This window comes from Phyllobates terribilis, unplaced genomic scaffold, assembly GCF_046119375.1.
Source record: "Phyllobates terribilis strain yellow unplaced genomic scaffold, ASM4611937v1 Scaffold_754__1_contigs__length_715743, whole genome shotgun sequence".
NCBI classification, from domain to species: Eukaryota; Metazoa; Chordata; class Amphibia; order Anura; family Dendrobatidae; genus Phyllobates; species Phyllobates terribilis.
The window spans coordinates 565,317-589,924 of NW_027363514.1; the positions used below are offsets into that span (position 1 = coordinate 565,317).

The following is a 24,608-nucleotide window of genomic DNA, read 5'->3' on the forward strand; positions in this document are numbered from 1 at the left end:
GTGTACGGAGCGGAGCCGCGCGTGTACGAGGTGTACGGAGCGGAGCCGCGCGTGTACGAGGTGTGCGGAGCGGAGCCGCGCGTGTACGAGGTGTGCGGAGCGGAGCCGCGCGTGTACGAGGTGTGCGGAGCGGAGCCGCGCGTGTACGAGGTGTGCGGAGCGGAGCCGCGCGTGTACGAGGTGTGCGGAGCGGAGCCGCGCGTGTACAAGGTGTACGGAGCGGAGCCGCGCGTGTACGAGGTGTACGGAGCGGAGCCGAGCGTGTACGAGGTGTACGGAGCGGAGCCGCGCGTGTACAAGGTGTACGGAGCGGAGCCGCGTGTACAAGGTGTACGGAGCGGAGCCGCGTGTGTACGAGGCGTACGGAGCGGAGCCGTGCGTGTGCGAAGTGTACGGAGCGGAGCCGCGCATGTGCGAACTGTACGGAGCGGAGCCTTGTGTGTGAGAGGTGTACGGAGCGGAGCCGCCGCACGTGTACGAGGCGTATGGAGCAGAGCCGCGCGTGTACGAGGTGTACGGTCAGTATATCGCTTATCTCTATAAATGTACATACAGTACAGAATATATACATACTGACCCTATATACATACAGTACAGAATATATACATACTGACCCTATACACATACAGTACAGAATATATACATACTGACCCTATATACATACAGTACAGAATATATACATACTGACCCTATATACATACAGTACAGAATATATACATACTGACCCTATACACATACAGTACAGAATATATACATACTGACCCTATATACATACAGTACAGAATATATACATACTGACCCTATACACATACAGTACAGAATATATACATACTGACCCTATACACATACAGTGCAGAATATATACATACTGACCCTATATACATACAGTACAGAATATATACATACTGACCCTATACACATACAGTACAGAATATATACATACTGACCCTATACACATACAGTACAGAATATATACATACTAACCCTATACACATACAGTACAGAATATATACATACTAACCCTATACACATACAGTACAGAATATATACATACTGACCCTATACACATACAGTATAGTATACATACTGACCCTATATACATACAGTACAGAATATATACATACTGACCCTATATATATACAGTACAGAATATATACATACTGACCCTATATACATACAGTACAGAATATATACATACTGACCCTATATACATACAGTACAGAATATATACATACTGACCCTATACACATACAGTACAGAATATATACATACTGACCCTATACACATACAGTACAGAATATATACATACTAACCCTATACACATACAGTACAGAATATATACATACTAACCCTATACACATACAGTACAGAATATATACATACTGACCCTATACACATACAGTATAGTATACATACTGACCCTATATACATACAGTACAGAATATATACATACTGACCCTATATATATACAGTACAGAATATATACATACTGACCCTATATACATACAGTACAGAATATATACATACTGACCCTATACACATACAGTACAGAATATATACATACAGTACAGAATATATACATACTGACCCTATACACATACAGTACAGAATATATACATACTGACCCTATATACATACAGTACAGAATATATACATACTGACCCTATATATATATATACACACTACAGAATATATACATACTGACCCTATATACATACAGTACAGAATATATACATACTGATCCTATACAGTACAGAATATATACATACTGACCCTATATACATACAGTTCAGAATGTATACATACTGACCCTATACACATACAGTACAGAATATATACATACTGACCCTATACACATACAGTACAGAATATATACAGTACATACTGATCCTATATACATACAGTACAGAATATATACATACTGACCCTATACAGTACAGAATATATACATACTGACCCTATATACATACAGTACAGAATATATACATACTGACCCTATATACATACAGTACAGAATGTATACATACTGACCCTATACACATACAGTACAGAATATATACATACTGACCCTATATACATACAGTACAGAATGTATACATACTGACCCTATACACATACAGTACAGAATATATACATACTGACCCTATACACATACAGTACAGAATATATACATACTGACCCTATATACATAGAGTACAGAATATATACATGCTGACTCTATATATATATATACACTACAGAATATATACATACTGACCCTATATACATACAGTACAGAATATATACATACTGATCCTATACAGTACAGAATATATACATACTGACCCTATATACATACAGTACAGAATGTATACATACTGACCCTATACACATACAGTACAGAATATATACATACTGACCCTATACACATACAGTACAGAATATATACAGTACATACTGATCCTATATACATACAGTACAGAATATATACATACTGACCCTATACAGTACAGAATATATACATACTGACCCTATATACATACAGTACAGAATATATACATACTGACCCTATACACATACAGTACAGAATATATACAGTACATACTGATCCTATATACATACAGTACAGAATATATACATACTGACCCTATACAGTACAGAATATATACATACTGACCCTATATACATACAGTACAGAATATATACATACTGACCCTATACACATACAGTACAGAATATATACATACTGACCCTATATACATACAGTACAGAATATATACATACTGACCCTATACACATACAGTACAGAATATATACATACTGACCCTATATACATACAGTACAGAATGTATACATACTGACCCTATACACATACAGTACAGAATATATACATACTGACCCTATACACATACAGTACAGAATATATACAGTACATACTGACCCTATATACATACAGTACAGAATATATACATACTGACCCTATACACATACAGTACAGAATATATACATACTGACCCTATATACATACAGTACAAAATATATACATACTGACCCTATATACAGTACAGACCAAAAGTTTGGACACACCTTCTCATTTAAAGATTTTTCTGTATTTTCATGACTTTGAAAATTGTACATTCACATTGAAGGCATCAAAACTATGAATTACCACATGTGGAATTATATACTTAACAAAAAAGTGTGAAACAACTGAAAATATGTTTTATATTCTAGGTTCTTCAAAGTAGCCACCTTTTGCTTTGATGACTGCTTTGCACACTCTTGGCATTCTCTTGATGAGCTTCAAGAGGTAGTCACCGGAAATGGTCATCACTTCACAGGTGTGCCCTGTCAGGTTTAGTAAGTGGGATTTCTTGCCTTATAAATGGGTTTGGGACCATCAGTTGTGTTGTGCGGAAGTCTGGTGGATACACAGCTGATAGTCCTACTGAATAGACTGTTAGAATTTGTATTATGGCAAGAAAAAAGCAGCTAAGTAAAGAAAAACGAGTGGCCATCATTACTTTAAGAAATGAAGGTCAGTCAGTCCGAAAAATTGGGCAAACTTTGAAAGTGTCCCCAAGTGCAGTTGCAAAAACCATCAAGCGCTACAAAGAAACTGGCTCACATGAGGACCGCCCCAAGAAAGGAAGACCAAGAGTCACCTCTGCTTCTGAGGATAAGTTTATCCGAGTCACCAGCCTCAGAAATCGCAGGTTAACAGCAGCTCAGATTAGAGACCAGGTCAATGCCACACAGAGTTCTAGCAGCAGACACATCTCTACAACAGCTGTTAAGAGGAGAGTTTGTGCAGCAGGCCTTCATGGTAAAATAGCTGCTAGGAAACCACTGCTAAGGATAGGCAACAAGCAGAAGAGACTTGTTTGAGCTAAAGAACACAAGGAATGGACATTAGGCCAGTGGAAATCTGTGCTTTGGTCTGATGAGTCCAGATTTGAGATCTTTGGTTCCAACCACCGTGTCTTTGTGCGACGCAGAAAAGGTGAACGGATGGACTCTACATGCCTGGTTCCCACCGTGAAGCATGGAGGAGGAGGTGTGATGGTGTGGGGGTGCTTTGCTGGTGACACTGTTGGGGATTTATTCAAAATTGAAGGCATACTGAACCAGCATGGCTACCACAGCATCTTGCAGCGGCATGCTATTCCATCCGGTTTGCGTTTAGTTGGACCATCATTTATTTTTCAACAGGAAAATGACCCCAAACACCCCTCCAGGCTGTGTAAGGGCTATTTGACCAAGAAAGAGAGTGATGGGGGGCTACGCCAGATGACCTGGCCTCCACAGTCACCAGACCTGAACCCAATCGAGATGGTTTGGGGTGAGCTGGACCGCCGAGTGAAGGCAAAAGGGCCAACAAGTGCTAAGCATCTCTGGGAACTCCTTCAAGATTGTTAGAAGACCATTTCCGGTGACTACCTCTTGAAGCTCATCAAGAGAATGCCAAGAGCGTGCAAAGCAGTCATCAAAGCAAAAGGTGGCTACTGTGAAAAACCTAGAATATAAGACATATTTTCAGTTGTTTCACACTTTTTTGTTAAGTATATAATTCCACATGTGGTAATTCATAGTTTTGATGCCTTCAGTGTGAATGTACAATTTTCATAGTCATGAAAATACAGAAAAATCTTTAAATGAGAAGGTGTGTCCAAACTTTTGGTCTGTACTGTACATACAGTACAGAATATATACATACTGACCCTATATACATTCTTTACCCTATTACCTTTTGTACATTGCTGATAAATCCGGACATAATGACGACACATGGACTGAAGAACAATAGGGATGAGACTCGTCTGTGGTTTCTAGATGGAGTTGGCTCGTCTCTGCTGTGAAGGGTTTGTCCGGTCAGTCGGTGCCGCTGCCAGGATTTCCCAGTGTTGATTAGCGCTGGGCTACAATGAAATGACAAGTTCATAAGTCTGGGACATAAAATATCACAAAGAAAAGCTCTAGGATTACAATGAAATTCTAATTTTATTAAATTACAATACAGGGAAAAATAAATATCTACTATATAATCGGCTTATCCCGTCTGTCTGTCCGTCCAGGAAATCCCGTGTCGCTGATTGGTCCGGCAGCGGCCAATCAGTGATGCGGGATTTCAGAACAAGATGGCGGCAGTTAGCGGCTCATCTGCCGCACGGAGGTCAGTGGCGATGCAGCCGGGAGATGACCGGCACTAGCGGGTCATCTCCCGGCTGCTCGCAGCAGAAGTACCCCGACTGGCGGCCTAGGCAGCGCCGCTCCCCGGTCCTCCCTTCACACTTGCCGTCAGGAGATCAGAGACCCTAGCCGCTGAGCTCCCGACGGTAGCCGCATGGAGGTCAGCGGCGATGCAGCCGGGAGATGACCGGCGCTAGCAGCGGAAGTACCCGCACAGGCAGCGCCTCTCCCCGGTCCACACTAACACGGTTCGCTGATTGGTCGCGACCAATCAGCGATATTGCCGCCAAATTTAAACAGTGCTCTACTGATTGGCGCGAAATTTAAAAAAACGCTTCTCTGAATGGTCGCGGCCGGGACAAATCAGCGACTGGCGCAGCCTGGCCGCGAATTGGCGCCGGATTTGAAACACGCAGGCCACCGTCGGGAGATCAGCGGCGACGCAGCCGGGAGATGACCGGTGCTAGCCGGTCATCTCCCGGCTGCTCGCAACAGAAGTACACCGACCGGCGGCCTTGCTCCCCGGTCCTCCCTTCACACTTGCCGTCGGGAAATCAGCGGTCCTAGCCGCTGATCTCCCGACGGTAGCCGCATGGAGGTCAGCGGCGATGCAGCCAAGTGCTAGCCAGTCATCTCCCGGCTGCTCGCAGCGGAAGTACCCGAACAGGCAGCGCCGCTACCCGGTCCTCACTAACACGGTTCGCTGATTGGTCGCGGCCGGCATATGTCACGACTATTTGCAGCTGCAGCCAAGGGGTCTCCTGTTTCGCTTTCCACGGTGAGTGATGGACTGTGGGCGGGGTTATCCCCCATCCCGTCACACCCGGCATCCACCGCACGCGCATTCATTGACAGAGCGCGCGGTGGATGCTGGGTGTGACACGATGGGGGATAACCCCGCCCACAGCCCGTCATTCACTGTGGTACGTGGAACAGGAGACCCCTGGCTGCAGCCGCAAATAGTCGTGATGTAAGCGAAAGCAAGAGCCGGCTGCAGCCGGGGGAATTACGTCCTGGCTGTGCGTGGTCAGCGATGTTGTCACAAGCAGTATTGACAACATGACGTAATTACAAAATTCATTAGGGGCCCCGGGGGGATACATTGGGGGGTTAATTTAAAGTAGTGCACAACCCATTTAAATACTGCTTCGCTGATTAGTCGCACCCGGTCGGCCGCATACATATTCTAGAATACCCGATGCGTTAGAATCGGGCCACCATCTAGTATAAAATATATATTATATACTGTATATATATATATATATATATATATATATATATATATATATATATATATATATATATATATACATACATATATATATATATATACAGTGCCTACAAGTAGTATTCAACCCCCTGCAGATTTAGCTGGTTTGATAAGATGCAAATAAGTTAGAGCCTTCAAACTGCAAACGAGAGTAGGTTTTATGAACAGAAGCATAAATCTTACAAACCAAAAAGTTATGTTGCTCAGTTGAATTTTATTAAATTTTAAACATAAAAGTGTGGGTCAATTATTATACAACCCCTATGTTTAATATTTTGTGGAATAACCCTTGTTTGCAATTACAGCTAATAATCGTCTTTTATAAGACCTGATCAGGCCGGCACAGGTCTGTGGAGTTATCTTGGCCCACTCCTCCATGCAGATCTTCTCCAAGTTATCTAGGTTCTTTGGGTGTCTCATGTGGACTTTATTCTTGAGCTCCTTCCACAAGTTTTCAATTGGGTTAAGGTCAGGAGACTGACTAGGCCACTCCAACACCTTGACTTTTTCCCTATTGAACCAGGCCTTGGTTTTCTTGGCTGTGTGCTTTGGGTCGTTGTCTTGTTGGAAGATGAAATTACGACCCATCTTAAGATCCTTGATGGAGGAGCGGAGGTTCTTGGCCAAAATCTCCAGGTAGGCCGTGCTATCCATCTTCCCATGGATGCGGACCAGATGGCCAGGCCCCTTGGCAGAGAAACAGCCCCACAGCATGATGCTGCCACCACCATGCTTGACTGTAGGGATGGTATTCTTGGGGTCGTATGCAGTGCCATCCAGTCTCCAAAGGTCACGTGTGTGGTTGGCACCAAAGATCTCGATCTTGGTCTCATCAGACCATAGAACCTTGAACCAGTCTGTCTCAGAGTCCTCCAAGTGATCATGAGCAAACTGTAGACGAGCCTTGACATGACGCTTTGAAAGTAAAGGTACCTTACGGGCTCGTCTGGAACGGAGACCATTGCGGTGGAGTACGTTACTTATGGTATTGACTGAAACCAATGTCCCCACTGCCATGAGATCTTCCCGGAGCTCCTTCCTTGTTGTCCTTGGGTTAGCCTTGACTCTTCGGACAAGCCTGGCCTCGGCACGGGAGGACACTTTCAAAGGCTGTCCTGGCCGTGGAAGGCTAAAAGTAGTTCCATAAGCCTTCCACTTACGGATGATGCTCCCAACAGTGGAGACAGGTAGGCCCAACTCCTTGGAAAGGGTTTTGTACCCCTTGCCAGCCTTGTGACCCTCCACGATCTTGTCTCTGATGGCCTTGGAATGCTCCTTTGTCTTTCCCATGTTGACCATGTCTGAGTGCTGTTCACAAGTTTGGGGAGGGTCTTAAATAGTCAGAAAAGGCTGGCAAAAGAGATCTTTAATCCACACATGTGAAGCTCATTATTCTTGGTGCCTGAACTACTTCTTAATACTTTAATTCTTGTGGTTTGAGGGGTTGAATAATAAATGACACTCTGAATTAACTTTTTACGTTTTAAAAAAAAAAAAAATTGCTGCAGTGCATTTCCCACTTCCAGGCTGATCTGCAGTACAAATGTCACAATGCCAAGTTAATTCCGCATGTGTCAACCAGCTAAATCTGCAGGGGGTTGAATACTACTTGTAGGCACTGTATATATATATATATATACACATACATACATACACACACACTAGATGGTGGCCCGATATATATATATATATTTTTTTGTACTGTGTTAGCCAGCTTTCAACCTGTTACTATCTTTTCAGTTAGTCATTAAAAGGTATAAACCACTGAGGACTCTCAAATTTAAATATTTTTAAAAGATTACAAAAAATCATGTAAAAACAAGGAAACCTCAGGAAAGTGCAGAGCATTAGATTGTGACTATCAGATTAGTAATATACCGAAGTATATGTGTAATAGGAAAGAATTAATAACTGATTAAGTGCTAGTGTAATACAGTGCTGGCCAAAAGTATTGGCACCCCTGCAATTCTGTCAGATAATACTCAGTTTCTTCCTGAAAATGATTGCAATCACAAATTCTTTGGTATAATTCTCTTCATTTAATTTGCTTGCAAGGAAAAAACACAAAAGAGAATGAAGCAAAATTCAAATCATTGATCATTTCACACAAAACTCCAAAAAAGTGCCGGACAAAAGTATTGACACCCTCAGCCTAATACTTGGTTGCACAACTTTTAGCCAAAATAACTGCGAACAACCGCTTCCGGTAACCATCAATGAGTTTCTTACAATGCTCTGCTGGAATTGTAGACCATTCTTCTTTGGCAAACTGCTCCAGGTCCCTGATATTTGAAGGGTGCCTTCTCCAAACTGCCATTTTGAGATCTCTCCACAGGTGTTCTATGGGGTTTAGGTCTGGACTCACTGCTGGCCACCTTAGAAGTCTCCAGTGCTTTCTCTAAAACCATTTTATAGTGCTTTTGGAAGTGTGTTTTGGGTCATTGTCCTGCTGGAAGACCCATGACTTCTGAGGGAGACTCAGCTTTCTCACACTGGGCCCTACCTTATGCTGCAAAATTTGTTGGTAGTCTTCAGACTTCATAATGCCATGCACACGGTCAAGCAGTCCAGTGCCAGAGGCAGCAAAGCAACCCCAAAACATCAGGGAACCTCCGCCATGTTTGACTGTAGGGACCGTGTTCTTTTCTTTGAATGCCTCTTTTTTTTCCCTGTACACTCTATGTTGATGCTTTTTCCCAAAAAGCTCTACTTTTGTCTCATCTGACCAGAGAACATTCTTCCAAAATGTTTTAGGCTTTCTCAGGTAAGTTTTGGCAAACTCCAGCCTGGCTTTTTTATGTCTTGGGGTAAGAAGTGGGGTCTTCCTGGGTATCCTACCATACAGTCCCTTTTCATTCAGACGTCGACGGATAGTAAGGGGTTGACACTGTTGTACCCTCGGACTGCAGGGCAGCTTGAACTTGTTTGGATGTTAGTCGAGGTTCTTTATCCACCATCCGCACAATCTTGCGTTGAAATCTCTCATAAATTTTTCTTTTCCGTCCACATCTTGGGAGGTTAGCCACAGTGCCATGGGCTTTAAACTTCTTGATGACACTGCGCACGGAAGACACAGGAACATTCAGGTCTTTGGAGATGGACTTGTAGCCTTGAGATTGCTCATGCTTCCTCACAATTTGGTTTCTCAAGTCCTGAGACAGTTCTTTGGTCTTCTTTCTTTTCTCCATGCTCAATGTGGTACACACAAGGACACAGGACAGAGGTTGAGTCAACTTTAACCCATGTTAACTGGCTGCAAGTTTGATTTAGTTATTGCCAACACCTGTTAGGTGCCACAGGTAAGTTACAGGTGCTGTTAATTACACGAATTAGAGAAGCATCACATGATTTTTCAAAGGGTGCCAATACTTTTGTCCACACCCTTTTTTAGGTTTGGTGTGGAATTATATCCAATTTGGCTTTAGGACAATTCTTTTTGTGTTTTTTTCATTGAAGACAAATTAAATGAAGAGAATACCACCAAAGAATTTGTGATTGCAATCATTTTGAGGAAGAAACTGAGTATTATCTGACAGAATTGCAAGGGTGCCAATACTTTTGGCCAGCACTGTATATTCTCCCTGGATGTTAATAATTACCCGCAGTTTATAAATCGTATAAAGTCTTTTCTCTATTGATCCACTATTCCCGTTTCATCACTTCTACATGTCTGTATATTTTTGCTCTTTCCTTACAATTTCTCAGCATCACCTCTCCATATTTGCTGCTTAACACGTGACATTTCCATCATACATCCTTAGTCACAATTTCTTTTCACACATTTGGGCAAATTATTTTTCCTACACTAATTTCACTTATCCAAACAATAAGTATAATAATATTCTTCTCCCATGGGCTCTTTTTGTTGTACAGTTTTCCTAGTGATAGGTATAGGCTATAACAATGTATAAAATTTATAGTAATCTGAACACATATATAGTATTCAAAAAATACTAAATAGTCTGGATTATTTTGGTAATTCAAACATTTTCCTACATATAATTATTTTATTTCCCCCTACTACTCCCTTCAATATCCAAACATATATAAAAACAGCGCAGAGAACCATCTAAGTAATAATGGGCGGTAGTGCGCATGCGTCTCCTGAGGACCTCATAGACCAAACTCAGTGCGTATCATAGTAACCACTAGCATATCCTGCTTGTGGTTCACCTCGCACATGAAGGAGATCACTTCCTTATAGGGCGGCACAGGAGTGTTATGCGCCAACGACACCACCCACTTCATGACGTCAGATGCCATTTTCTATTGGCTGATTGAGTAAAAACGTATCTGTAGCTGATTGGTCCAGTGACATATTTAACCAGGCCATGCCCCCCACTTAAGACACGCCCGCAAGGAAGAAGCCAGAGCGCTGAAACGCGCGTCGGGGGGAAAAGGGGACTGACTTGTATACAAATTTACTATTCCCTATGTTCATTCAAGTGAAATAAGTTTACCTGATAAGGATCCTATGCGGTGCTTAACTGTGATGAAATAGGAATAGTGGTTAAATAATGATATATAAACTGCGGGTGATTATTAAGATATAGGGATAATATATTGCACTAGCATTTAAGAATTTATTAATTCTTTCTTATTTTACATATACTTCTGCATATTACTAATCTGATAAAGTCACAATCTAATGGTCTGCACTTTTATAATTTTTATTATGTAATTTAATAAAATTAAAATTTTATTATAATCATATAGCTTTTCTTTGTCTTTGACATTTTATGTCACAGACTGGTGAACTTTCAAGTGTTATTGAAGTGCTATGTATCATTTTGGAACATACAGTGATAATACAATTAAATGGTGCCTTGCTCCCCTACTGCTATGGCAGCCACAGCATAGGAAATGAGATCGGATGCCTTCTGCAATCTCCTGTGGCCTGAGGCTGCCATATATGTGGTAAGCGTCGTTCTCAGACAAACACTAGCAAATAAAAAGATACTGACGAATAAGGGACTGTGTCGTCGAAACGCGTCCAGTTGTTCCGCTCCTAGTGACATGTTGTGATTTTTAATTTTGGAATAAAAGGATTTATCGCATGTGGCACCGGATTTTACCTTCCTTATATATCCTTGCAAGTGTATGCTGGACACTAATCCGTGAGCCTGGGATTCCTGTGAGTATCAGGTGATATGAGCTAATTATCTTTTTTCAGTCTATGTAACAACATGAACAGTTTAATGGAAGCTCTGAAGATAAGTCATAATTCAGAGGAGTGGAGGCTCTTCATCGAACGTCCAAAACATGTGCTACCTTCAATTCCATTAGGTTATGCAGTCCACATGAAAGAAACCTATAACAACATGAAACAGCTGTTGAGGTGCCTGAACTATGACCAACATTTGCAGCCCCTCTGTGGTGACTTAAAGGTGGTTTCCCTCTAACTTTGTCTCCAGGTTGGATACACAAAGTACTGCTTCTTTCTGAGTGAAATAGTTGTGCAAGAGAATATCACTACAATAAAAGACTTGCCTTTCCAACAGTCACTTCAGCCAGGGAGTAAAAATGTCCTGCATCCAGCACTTCTTGACCTAGATAAGATTTTGTTGCCACCATTGCATATTACGTTGGGCCTAATGAAGAACTTTGTAAAGGCAATAGATAAAAATGCAAAAGCATAAAAGTATCTCATTGATACATTTCTAAGGTTGAGAGAAGCAAAGATAAAGGAAGGACTCTTTATTGGACCTCAGATTCTTAAGCTTCTTCAAGATGAGCAGTTTGTCCATTGCAGGGCAATGAAAAGACTGCATGGGTAGCATTCACATTAGTGGTAACTAATTTTTTGGGAAACTCCAGAGTAGATAACTATGAAAAATTGGGAGAAATTCTCCTCAAAACATATAATGATCTTGGCTATAACATGCCCTTAAAGATTAATTTCTTACATTCGCATCTAGACTTTTTTCCACCAAACTGTGGAGCAGTGAATGAAGAGCACTGTGAGAGATTTCACCAAGATATTACGGCTATGGAGGAAAGATATCAAGAAAAATGGAAGCCATCAATGCTTGCAGATTACTGTTATACAATTGTAAGAGATGATCCAGTGTAGGAGTACAAGAGACAAGCAAGAAAGAGTGGTCACTGAATGAGGAGCAAATGTTGTAGTGCAATTTCTGCAACTCTCAATAATTCGCAATAGTGTTTAGACAGGTTTTAGTTATTTGAATTGTTGCTAAGTTTCCTCTACATAAATATCAGAAGATTGGCATAGCAAAATATTCTGCATTTTTATATTTGCAAAAATAATAATGTTTCAAAGTACTGAAACTTTTAAGCTTTCATTATATGTAGCAGTAAAAGGAAAACTCTTTGATGTCATAGAAACAAGAGACAACTAAAAATTCTCATTGTGAGATTTGAATTCAGGAGGTCAAAATCATTAACAAATGGCTCATTTCATAAATGAACCTGACAACTTTTGAAAATATGTAGAACAATGTATTCTGTTGTAATTTCCATTAAGATTAAGTAATCTGAATAAAATAAAATATACTATATACCATGACGTATGTATAATTGGTTGCGTCATTTGCCATGCTGGAAGTGATACTCGTTTTCCGCCAGACACATTTCAAAGTTGCGTTCCATGTTCCTGAAGGCATCGGCAAGAATATCGGGGGTATAGCAGTAACTTCACGTTGGATATTTTCCTTCAAAACTTCTGAAGTGCAAGACTAGTTCTGATAAACTTCCTTTGAGCATACCCCAAAAGGAAGAAGTCTGGTGGTGTTAGATCCAGAAACTGTGATTGCCAATTACCCTGTTGCCGAAAAAGGACTCAATTTCTGCTGTGTCCCTTACCAATGGATGGAAGTCGCACACGGAGGTTAAACGGTACAACAGCTTCTACCTCAATGCATCCTGGCTTGTTCGAAGCTCCATATACTGAGGATCATATTGCATCTGTTTAGATCAGATTGCTTTGTCATAGTAAGAGTTGTTACCGAATATTCAGGGCCTCATTCGAGTGAATTTCCTTGTATTACACACTTTCCATGAAGCTGCTGATGCCTATAGCTTACCAAGCTCATTTCATGAAGCCAAAAAAGGATCCACTTGTACCTGATTCTTATAGGCCAATATTTTTACTACCCACAGACATCAAAATATTGGCCGAGGTTTTGGCTCTGAGGCTGAGTAAATTTACTCCGTACTGTATACAGGGCCCCACATAGTGCTCCGTACTGTATATATGGCTCTACATGGTGCTCCGTACTGTATATATGGCCCTGCATAGTGCTCCGTACTGTATATATGGCCCAGCATAGTGCTTCATACTGTATATATGGCCCTGCATAGTGCTTCATACTGTATACAGGGCCCCGCATAGAGTTCCGTACTGTATATATGGCTCTACATGGTGCTCCGTACTGTATATATGGCCCTGCATAGTGCTCCGTACTGTATATATTGCCTTGCATAGTGCTCCGTACTGTATATATGGCCCTGCATAGTGCTCCGTACTGTATATATGGCCCTGCATAGTGCTCCGTACTGTATATATGGCCCCGCATAGAGCTCCGTACTGTATATATGGCCCTGCATAGTGCTCCGTACTGTATATATGGCCCCGCATAGAGCTCCGTACTGTATATATGGCCCTGCATAGTGCTCCGTACTGTACATATGGCCCTGTATAGTGCTTCATACTGTATATATGGTCCTGCATAGTGCTCCGTACTGTATATATTGCCTTGCATAGTGCTCCGTACTGTATATATGGCCCTGCATAGTGCTCCGTACTGTATATATGGCCCTGCATAGTGCTCCGTACTGTATATATGGCCCCGCATAGAGCTCCGTACTGTATATATGGCCCTGCATAGTGCTCCGTACTGTATATATGGCCCCGCATAGAGCTCCGTACTGTATATATGGCCCTGCATAGTGCTCCGTACTGTACATATGGCCCTGCATAATGCTTCATACTGTATATATGGTCCTGCATAGTGCTCCGTACTGTATATATTGCCTTGCATAGTGCTCCGTACTGTATATATGGCCCTGCATAGTGCTCCGTACTGTATATATGGCCCTGCATAGTGCTCCGTACTGTATATATGGCCCCGCATAGAGCTCCGTACTGTATATATGGCCCTGCATAGTGCTCCGTACTGTATATATGGCCCCGCATAGAGCTCCGTACTGTATATATGGCCCTGCATAGTGCTCCGTACTGTACATATGGCCCTGTATAGTGCTTCATACTGTATATATGGTCCTGCATAGTGCTCCGTACTGTATATATGGCCCTGCATAGTGCTCAGTATTGTATATATGGCCCTGCATAGTGCTTCATACTGTATATAGGGCCCCGCATAGTGCTCTGTACTGTATATATGGCCCTGCATAGTGCTCCGTACTATATATATGGCCCTGCATAGTGCTCCGTATTGTATATATGGCCCTGCATAATGCTTCATACTGTATATAGGGCCCTGCATAGTGCTCCGTACTGTATATATGGCCCTGCATAGTACTGCGTATTATATATATGGCCCTGCATAGTGCTCCGTACTGTATACATGGCCCCGCATAGTGCTCTGTTCTATATATATGGCCCCGCATAGTGTTCCGTACTGTATATATGGCCCTGCATAGTTCTCGGTACTATATATATGGCCCTGCATAGTGCTTCATACTGTATATAGGGCCCCGCATAGTGCTCTGTACTGTATATATGGCCCTGCATAGTGCTCTGTACTATATATATGGCCCTGCATAGTGCTCCATACTATATATATGGCCCTGCATAGCGCTCCGTTCTATATATATGGCCCCGCATAGTGCTCCGTACTGTATATATGGCCCTGCATAGTTCTCCGTACTATATATATGGCCCAGCATAGTTCTCTGTACTGTATACATGGCCCTGCATAGTGCTCTGTACTGTATATATGGCCCTGCATAGTTCTCCGTTCTATATATATGGCCCCGCATAGTGCTCCGTTCTATATACATGGCCCCGCATAGTGCTCTGTACTGTATATATGGCCCTGCATAGTGCTCTGTACTATATATATGGCCCTGCATAGTGCTCTGTACTATATATATGGCCCCGCATAGTGCTCCGTACTGTATATATGGCCCTGCATAGTTCTCCGTACTGTATATATGGCCCTGCATAGTGCTCCGTATTGTATATATGGCCCTGCATAGTGCTTCATACTGTATATAGGGCCCCGCATAGTGCTCTGTACTGTATATATGGCCCTGCATAGTGCTCCGTACTATATATATGGCCCTGCATAGTGCTCCGTATTGTATATATGGCCCTGCATAATGCTTCATACTGTATATAGGGCCCTGCATAGTGCTCCGTACTGTATATATGGCCCTGCATAGTACTGCGTATTATATATATGGCCCTGCATAGTGCTCCGTACTGTATACATGGCCCCGCATAGTGCTCTGTTCTATATATATGGCCCCGCATAGTGTTCCGTACTGTATATATGGCCCTGCATAGTTCTCGGTACTATATATATGGCCCTGCATAGTGCTTCATACTGTATATAGGGCCCCGCATAGTGCTCTGTACTGTATATATGGCCCTGCATAGTGCTCTGTACTATATATATGGCCCTGCATAGTGCTCCATACTATATATATGGCCCTGCATAGCGCTCCGTTCTATATATATGGCCCCGCATAGTGCTCCGTACTGTATATATGGCCCTGCATAGTTCTCCGTACTATATATATGGCCCAGCATAGTTCTCTGTACTGTATACATGGCCCTGCATAGTGCTCTGTACTGTATATATGGCCCTGCATAGTTCTCCGTTCTATATATATGGCCCCGCATAGTGCTCCGTTCTATATACATGGCCCCGCATAGTGCTCTGTACTGTATATATGGCCCTGCATAGTGCTCTGTACTATATATATGGCCCTGCATAGTGCTCTGTACTATATATATGGCCCCGCATAGTGCTCCGTACTGTATATATGGCCCTGCATAGTTCTCCGTACTGTATATATGGCCCTGCATAGTGCTCCGTATTGTATATATGGCCCTGCATAGTGCTTCATACTGTATATAGGGCCCCGCATAGTGCTCTGTACTGTATATATGGCCCTGCATAGTGCTCCGTACTATATATATGGCCCTGCATAGTGCTCCGTATTGTATATATGGCCCTGCATAGTGCTCTGTACTATATATATGGCCCTGCATAGTGCTCTGTACTATATATATGGCCCCGCATAGTTCTCCTTACTATATATATGGCCCTGCATAGTGCTCCATACTGTATATATGGCCCTGCATAGTTCTCCTTACTATATATATGGCCCTGCATAGTGCTCCGTACTGTATATATGGCCCTGCATAGTTCTCCGTACTATATATATGGCCCTGCATAGTTCTCTGTACTATATATATGGCCCTGCATAGTGCTCCATACTGTATATATGGCCCTGCATAGTTCTCCGTACTATATATATGGCCCTGCATAGTGCTCCGTACTATATATATGGCCCTGCATAGTGCTCTGTACTGTATATATGGCCCTGCATAGTTCTCCGTACTATATACATGGCCCCGCATAGTTCTCTGTACTGTATACATGGCCCTGCATAGTGCTCCGTACTGTATATATGGCCCTGCATAGTTCTCCGTACTATATACATGGCCCCGCATAGTTCTCTGTACTGTATACATGGCCCTGCATAGTGCTCTGTACTGTATATATGGCCCTGCATAGTTCTCCGTACTATATATATGGCCCTGCATAGTGCTCTGTACTGTATATATGGCCCTGCATAGTTCTCCGTACTATATACATGGCCCCGCATAGTTCTCTGTACTGTATACATGGCCCTGCATAGTGCTCCGTACTGTATATATGGCCCTGCATAGTTCTCCGTACTATATACATGGCCCCGCATAGTTCTCTGTACTGTATACATGGCCCTGCATAGTGCTCTGTACTGTATATATGGCCCTGCATAGTTCTCCGTTCTATATATATGGCCCTGCATAGTGCTCCGTACTATATATATGGCCCTGCATAGTGCTCTGTACTGTATATATGGCCCTGCATAGTGCTCTGTACTATATATATGGCCCTGCATAGTGCTCTGTACTATATATATGGCCCCGCATAGTGCTCCGTACTGTATATATGGCCCTGCATAGTTCTCCGTACTGTATATATGGCCCTGCATAGTGCTCCGTATTGTATATATGGCCCTGCATAGTGCTTCACACTGTATATAGGGCCCCGCATAGTGCTCTGTACTGTATATATGGCCCTGCATAGTGCTCCGTACTATATATATGGCCCTGCATAGTGCTCCGTATTGTATATATGGCCCTGCATAATGCTTCATACTGTATATAGGGCCCTGCATAGTGCTCCGTACTGTATATATGGCCCTGCATAGTACTGCGTATTATATATATGGCCCTGCATATTGCTCCGTACTGTATACATGGCCCCGCATAGTGCTCTGTTCTATATATATGGCCCCGCATAGCGCTCCGTTCTATATATATGGCCCCGCATAGTGCTCTGTACTGTATATATGGCCCCGCATAGTTCTCCGTACTATATATATGGCCCAGCATAGTTCTCTGTACTGTATACATGGCCCTGCATAGTGCTCTGTACTGTATATATGGTCCTGCATAGTTCTCCGTTCTATATATATGGCCCCGCATAGTGCTCCGTTCTATATACATGGCCCTGTATAGTTCTCCGTACTATATATATGGCCCTGCATAGTGCTCTGTACTATATATATGGCCCTGCATAGTGCTCTGTACTATATATATGGCCCTGCATAGTTCTCCGTACTGTATATATGGCCCTGCATAGTTCTCCGTTCTATATATATGGCCCTGCATAGTGCTCCGTTCTATATACATGGCCCTGTATAGTTCTCCGTACTATATATATGGCCCTGCATAGTGCTCTGTACTATATATATGGCCCTGCATAGTGCTCTGTACTATATATATGGCCCTGCATAGTTCTCCGTACTGTATATATGGCCCTGCATAGTTCTCCGTTCTATATATATGGCCCAGCATAGTGCTTCGTACTGTATATATGGCCCTGCATAATTCTCCTTACTATATATATGGCCCTGCATAGTGCTCCGTACTGTATATATGGCACTGCATAGTTCTCCATACTATATATATGGCCCTGTATAGTGCTCCGTACTGTATATATGGCCCTGCATAGTTCTCCGTACTATATATATGGCCCTGCATAGTTCTCTGTACTATATATATGGCCCTGCATAGTGCTCCGTACTGTATATATGGCCCTGCATAGTTCTCCTTACTATATATATGGCCCTGCATAGTGCTCCATACTGTATATATGGCCCTGCATAGTTCTCCTTACTATATATATGGCCCTGCATAGTGCTCCGTACTGTATATATGGCCCTGCATAGTTCTCCGTACTATATATATGGCCCTGCATAGTTCTCTGTACTATATATATGGCCCTGCATAGTGCTCCATACTGTATATATGGCCCTGCATAGTTCTCCGTACTATATATATGGCCCTGCATAGTGCTCCGTACTATATATATGGCCCTGCATAGTGCTCTGTACTGTATATATGGCCCTGCATAGTGCTCCGTTCTATATATATGGCCCTGCATAGTGCTCCGTACTGTATATATGGCCCTGCATAGTGCTCCGTTCTATATATATGGCCCCGCATAGTGCTCCATATTGTATATATGGCCCTGCATAGTTCTCCGTACTATATATATGGCCCTAAGTGACGCTTAGGACCATTCCCCATCACTTTCAATTACATCATGACTGTGACAGCACACTTCTTAAAGTGCGGGGTATAGATTTACTTACAAATACTGCTAGAGGTGGAAAGAGGAGTCAACGTTTGGCACAATTGGAAGCCCGTTGGATTTGGGCTCTGGACACCGTACTGTATACAGGGTCCCGCATATTGCTCTGTACTGTATATATGCCCCTGAAAAGTGCTCGGTATTGTATATATGGCCCTGCATAGTGTATTGTATATTAGTCCCAGATTAAAAAAATAAATAAATACTCACCTCTGCCATTCCAGCGCTGATCCCTACTTACCTGTGGGCCCACGAGCCATCCCCCTTTCACTAGCGCCGCAGCTCCTGTCAGGCGGCGCGCCCTCCCATCAGGCCGCGCGCCCTCCCATCAGGCCGCGCACCCTGATGGGAGGGTGCACGTAGAGGAGAGTGGCCGCGGCAGTATTGCAGTCAGGCGGCACAGTTTGGGTCGCCCGGCTGAGGCGATGGCTGACAGCCGGGCGGCCCAAAACCGCTGCTAGAGGACCGGCCTGGGGAGGCAATTGGCCCTCTGCCACCCGGCCCAGCCCGCCCCTGGGGATTCTAGTGAATTAAAGTGAGAGTGAGATGGAAAAAAAATTTGGAACCATGTTGAATTTTCCTTGGAGGATCCAACCTACCAAAATTTCACCTAGAACTTATCCAGAATGTCACAAAAGAACCAAGATGAACGTCTAAAGAACTAAAGGCCTCGTTTCTCTCCTCAGTTAATGTAAAATGTCCTTAATTTCACAATAAGAAAGATGGGCAGAAATTGCATGGGAGAGTTGCAAAACGTGGCTGACCAAAAAGAACATAAAGGTTTTGTGACACTAGTCACTACTTGTGGACAGACCGTGAGGCAGAGAAGTCAGACGTTGCGGGGTCAATACCAAGAGAGCACATAGAAAACCATAGGGAATAGATAAAGACATAAGTCAGGTAATGGTCCGGGGTCAAAATACCAGGAGAGAGCGGATCAAGGCAAAAGGACAAGACGAAGGGATAGTCATAACAAAGGGTCAGGCAGCGGAAGATCAGAACTCAGCAGAACAGAACCAGGCAAACACTCACCAGGAAGCACAAACTACATCTAGCAGGGATCAATGGCAGACAGCTCAGTTAAGTAGCAATCTCCAGAACAGAGAACACCTGGAGAAAATGAGACAAATGAGGTACTGTGATGGTGTGGAGCTGCTTCTACAAGAAGTGGTCGAGTTACCAGAATTGACAGAAACGTATTCTGAACCCTATCACAAATTCACAGAAATTGGTCTCTCTCTGAATGGCTAAAAAGAAACAAAACTAAGGTGTTGGATTGCCTTAGTCAAAGTCCTAACTTGAACTTCATTGAGATTCTGTGGTAAGACTTTCAACGGGCAGTTTATGCTTGAGAACCTTCCAATGTAGCCGAATAGAAACAATTCTGCAAGTGTCCAAAATTCCTCCACATTGATGTAAAAAAACTCATCACAGGTTACAGGTTATCGCAAGCTAATGGTTTGCATCTGTTACTGTAGAGGATGGCACGACCAATTATTTGTTTAGAAAAGCAATTATTCTTTTTTTACAAGGTGGATCTATAGGGTTTGTATAAATCTTTGAACTTCAGTAAATGGAATGATCTATTAGAAGCTGCATTTTGTAGTTACTTGTTTAAACTTTATTTTATGGTAAAAATAGTTGGATGATCACAAACATTTACATGTGACAAAAAAAATAAAACTGAAAGAAACTACAAAAAGGCAAATACTTTTTTATATACATTTTTATAGGGGTTATCCCCTTTTAGAAAATCTTCGTCTCCAACTGAAGTTTGTTATAAAATAACCAACCACTCGTTACTCACCGTCCCAGGATCCAGCGCTAAGTCTTTACCCCTGTTCCTGGTGTCTGGTATTGGCTGCGGTGCTGACCCCACGTCGACAGCGCGGCGGCCAATCAGAGAACTCAGAAACTCTGAATGGGGCGGGCTCAGTCTACACGTGCAGAGTCGCTGAGCTCACTGATTGGGTGCCACACTTTTGCCATGAAGTCAACGCAGCATTCAATACTGGTCACCGGGAGCAGAGCCAGAAACTCAGTGTTGGACCCAGAGAAGGTGAGTGAAGAGTGTATGGTTATTTTATAACAAACGGCAGCATGGGACGAGGATTTTCTGAAAGGGGACAACCCTTTAAGTTCTTGACCAATGTTATATCTTTTCCTATCTCATCAATGATTTATTTTGACTGTAAATTGAATGTCTATTATCATTTTAATACATAAAACAGCTTGAAAAAATGCTGTCACTGAATGAATCCATTTATTTTTAATGGAGATTTGATTTGTGAGTAAAACATTCAGGAATTGGAAATGTTTTCCGATAAAAGATTTCTGATGCAGAATTAGAGCTGGCTTTGATTAAAACACTCTCCGAATAGGGTAGGTGAAAGTTTTCTCTGATATATTTGAGTTTTTTAATAGTTATTAAGGCTATGTGCCCACGATGCATAAATGCTGCATATTTTTTACGCTTCTCCCTGGCAGGAAAAACATTTTTTACATGCGTTTTTCCCGCCAGGTAGAAGCGTTTGTCAAGCGTCTTTGCATGCATTTCTGCATGCGGGTTATCAAGCGCTTTTCCAAGCGATTTTAGCATCACCTGGAAAGTGCTTGACAACTTGTTCACACTATATAAATCCATGCAACCGGCATGGATTTATATAGTGTGACCAAGTAATAGTTAAAAAAAAGAATAGAATGGTAAAAAATAAAAAAAGATTATACTCACCTTCCCGTGTCTTCCCGGTGTGGTGACGTCATTGAGCCATGTGATGGGTCACATGACTCAGTGATGTCATGGCAGGTCCTTCACAATAGCGCGAGCAGTGAAAGACACCGGAAGGAGCAGACAAAACACCGGGAGGACACCGGAAGGTGAGTATAAACTTTATTTTTTATTTTAAATTCTTTTTTTTACAGTTTCTATGGTACCCAGGTCTGGATGAGAGTCTCCTCTCCTCCAGACTTGGGTACCATCCGCACATAGAAACGCATAATATCCGTGTGTGCAAATGTACTGACACGGATATTATGCGTTTCAATGCAAGTCAATGGCGGCGATTACGCTGCGTGTCCGCCAAATTAATGGACATGCTGCGGATTTTTGAGCGCAGCATAAACGCTGCGGAAAAATCCGCAGCATGGGCATTGACATTGCGGCTTGTCATTGGGGACCATGGGGGGCGGATTACCAAGCTTTTCCCAAGCGTTTATGCTGCGGAAATTCCGCAGCATATACGCTTGTAAAACGCTACGTGAGCACATACCCTAAGACTTGATTTCTTGGTAAGATATTTCTGACATTATTGCATGAAAATGGCTTCTCCCCTGTGTGAGTTCTTTGATGTCTTACAACTTCTGACTAAAACATTTCCCACATTCTGAACATGTAAACGGCTTCACCTCCTTGTGAACCCACTGATGTCTAACAAAATTTGATTTATTAATAAAACATTTCCCACATTCTGAACATGAATATGGCATTGATCCTGTATGAACGCTTTGATGGTTAACAAGAGATGATTTATCAGTAAAAAATGCCCCACGCTCTGAACATGAAAATGGCTTCACCACTGATGTGTGGCAAGATGTGTTTTATTATTATAAAGTTTCCCACATTCTGAACATGAATACAGCTTCTCCCCTGTGTGAATCCACTGATGTCTCACAAGACTTGATTTATCACTATAGCATTTCCCACATTCTGAATATGAATGCGGCTTTGCCCCGGTGTGAATTCACTGATGTCTCACAAGTAGTGTTGAGCGATACCTTCCGATATCAGGAAATATCGGATCGGATTGGATTGGCCGATACTCAAAAGGTATCGGATATCGCTGATTCCGATACCGGAAACCAATGCAAGTCAATGGGACACAAATATCGGAATGAAAATAAACCCTTTCTTTCCTTGTAGGTTAATTCTACATGAAGGAAAACAACTAACAATAATGTAGAATGTATTGGGGGAGGTGGTTGCCCAAATCGATGGGAACAGTGCTCACAGTGAAACATGAAAAGCCGGCAATTCATCAGCGGCATACACCGGTACCCGACAATTTAGAACAGAAAGAATAGAGCTTCACACATAGATTAGATAGATAGAAACATGTCAGTCACATATATAATACGTACAGTGACAGTGTTGCTTACTGTACTTGTCATTTAGTGTTAAAGGATTTATTTAAAAAAATATTAGTGTTTTCATGCACCGTCTCTTTAAAAAAGCCGGCTGGCAATTCAGCAGCGGTACCCGACAATTTAGAACAGAAAGAATAGAACATCACACATAGATTAGATAGATAGAAACATGTCAGTCACATATATAAGAAGTACAGTGACAGTGTTGGTTACTGTACTTGTCATTTAGTGTTAAAATAAAGGATTTATTTTAAAAAAAATTGGCGTGGGGTTCCCCGTAATTTTAGTCTCTAGCGGAGGTTAAGCAGACGGCTGGGGCAGATGTTTGAAGCCTGGGAAGGGGGTAATACCCACGGAGCTTCCCAGGCTACTAATATCAGCCCCCAGCTGAATACCTAGCCTTTACTAGCTATTAAAATGGGGGACCCCCAAAAAAAATGACGTGGGGTCCCCCCTATTTTAATAGCTAGCAAAGGCTAGGCAGACAGCTGGGGGCTGATATTAATAGCCCAGGAAGGGTGCCATGAATATTGGCCCCCTCCCAGGCTAGAAACACCAGCCGTCAGCCGCCCCAGAAATGGCGCATCCATAGGATGCGCCAATTCTGGCTCTTAGCCTCGCTCTTCCCACTGCCCTGTAGCGGTGGCAGTGGGGTAATAGGGCTGGGGTTGATGTCAGCTTATAATGCCAGCTGACATCAAACCCAGGTTAGTAATGGAGAGGCGTCTATAAGACACCCCCATTACTAACCCCATAGTCAAAGTTAAAAAAAAAAACACAAACACCCAGAATAAAGTCCTTTAATTGAAATAAACACACAATTCTTTATTGTTCTAAATTAAACCATACTTACCGTCACGCCCATTCCAGCTGAAGCCAACGATCTCCTGCAATAAAAGTAAAATAATAAAGCAACATCATCCTTACCTTTCCATGGTTCCCACGACAGCTCCAGCTCTGCTACATCGAGATGACAGGCTGGACCGCAGCAGAAAGCTGCCATCCAGCCTGTCATCCCGCAGATACTGAGAAGCGCAGGCATGCTTGCGCTCCTCAGTGTCTGGCTGTGACGGCATCCAGATGAGCCGACAATGAACTCAGCTCACCTCATGCACGTCACTGACAGTGTGGGAGAATTCTCCTGTGCATGCAGTGAGCGTGAG

At 42.7% G+C, this 24,608-nt stretch overlaps 1 protein-coding gene across 1 annotated transcript in view; it reads left to right on the forward strand.

Annotated features, from left to right (window-relative positions):
• LOC141238544 (uncharacterized) overlaps positions 1-24,608 on the forward strand; it is a 486,605-nt gene that overhangs the window by 404,503 nt on the left and 57,494 nt on the right. The window lies entirely within an intron of this gene.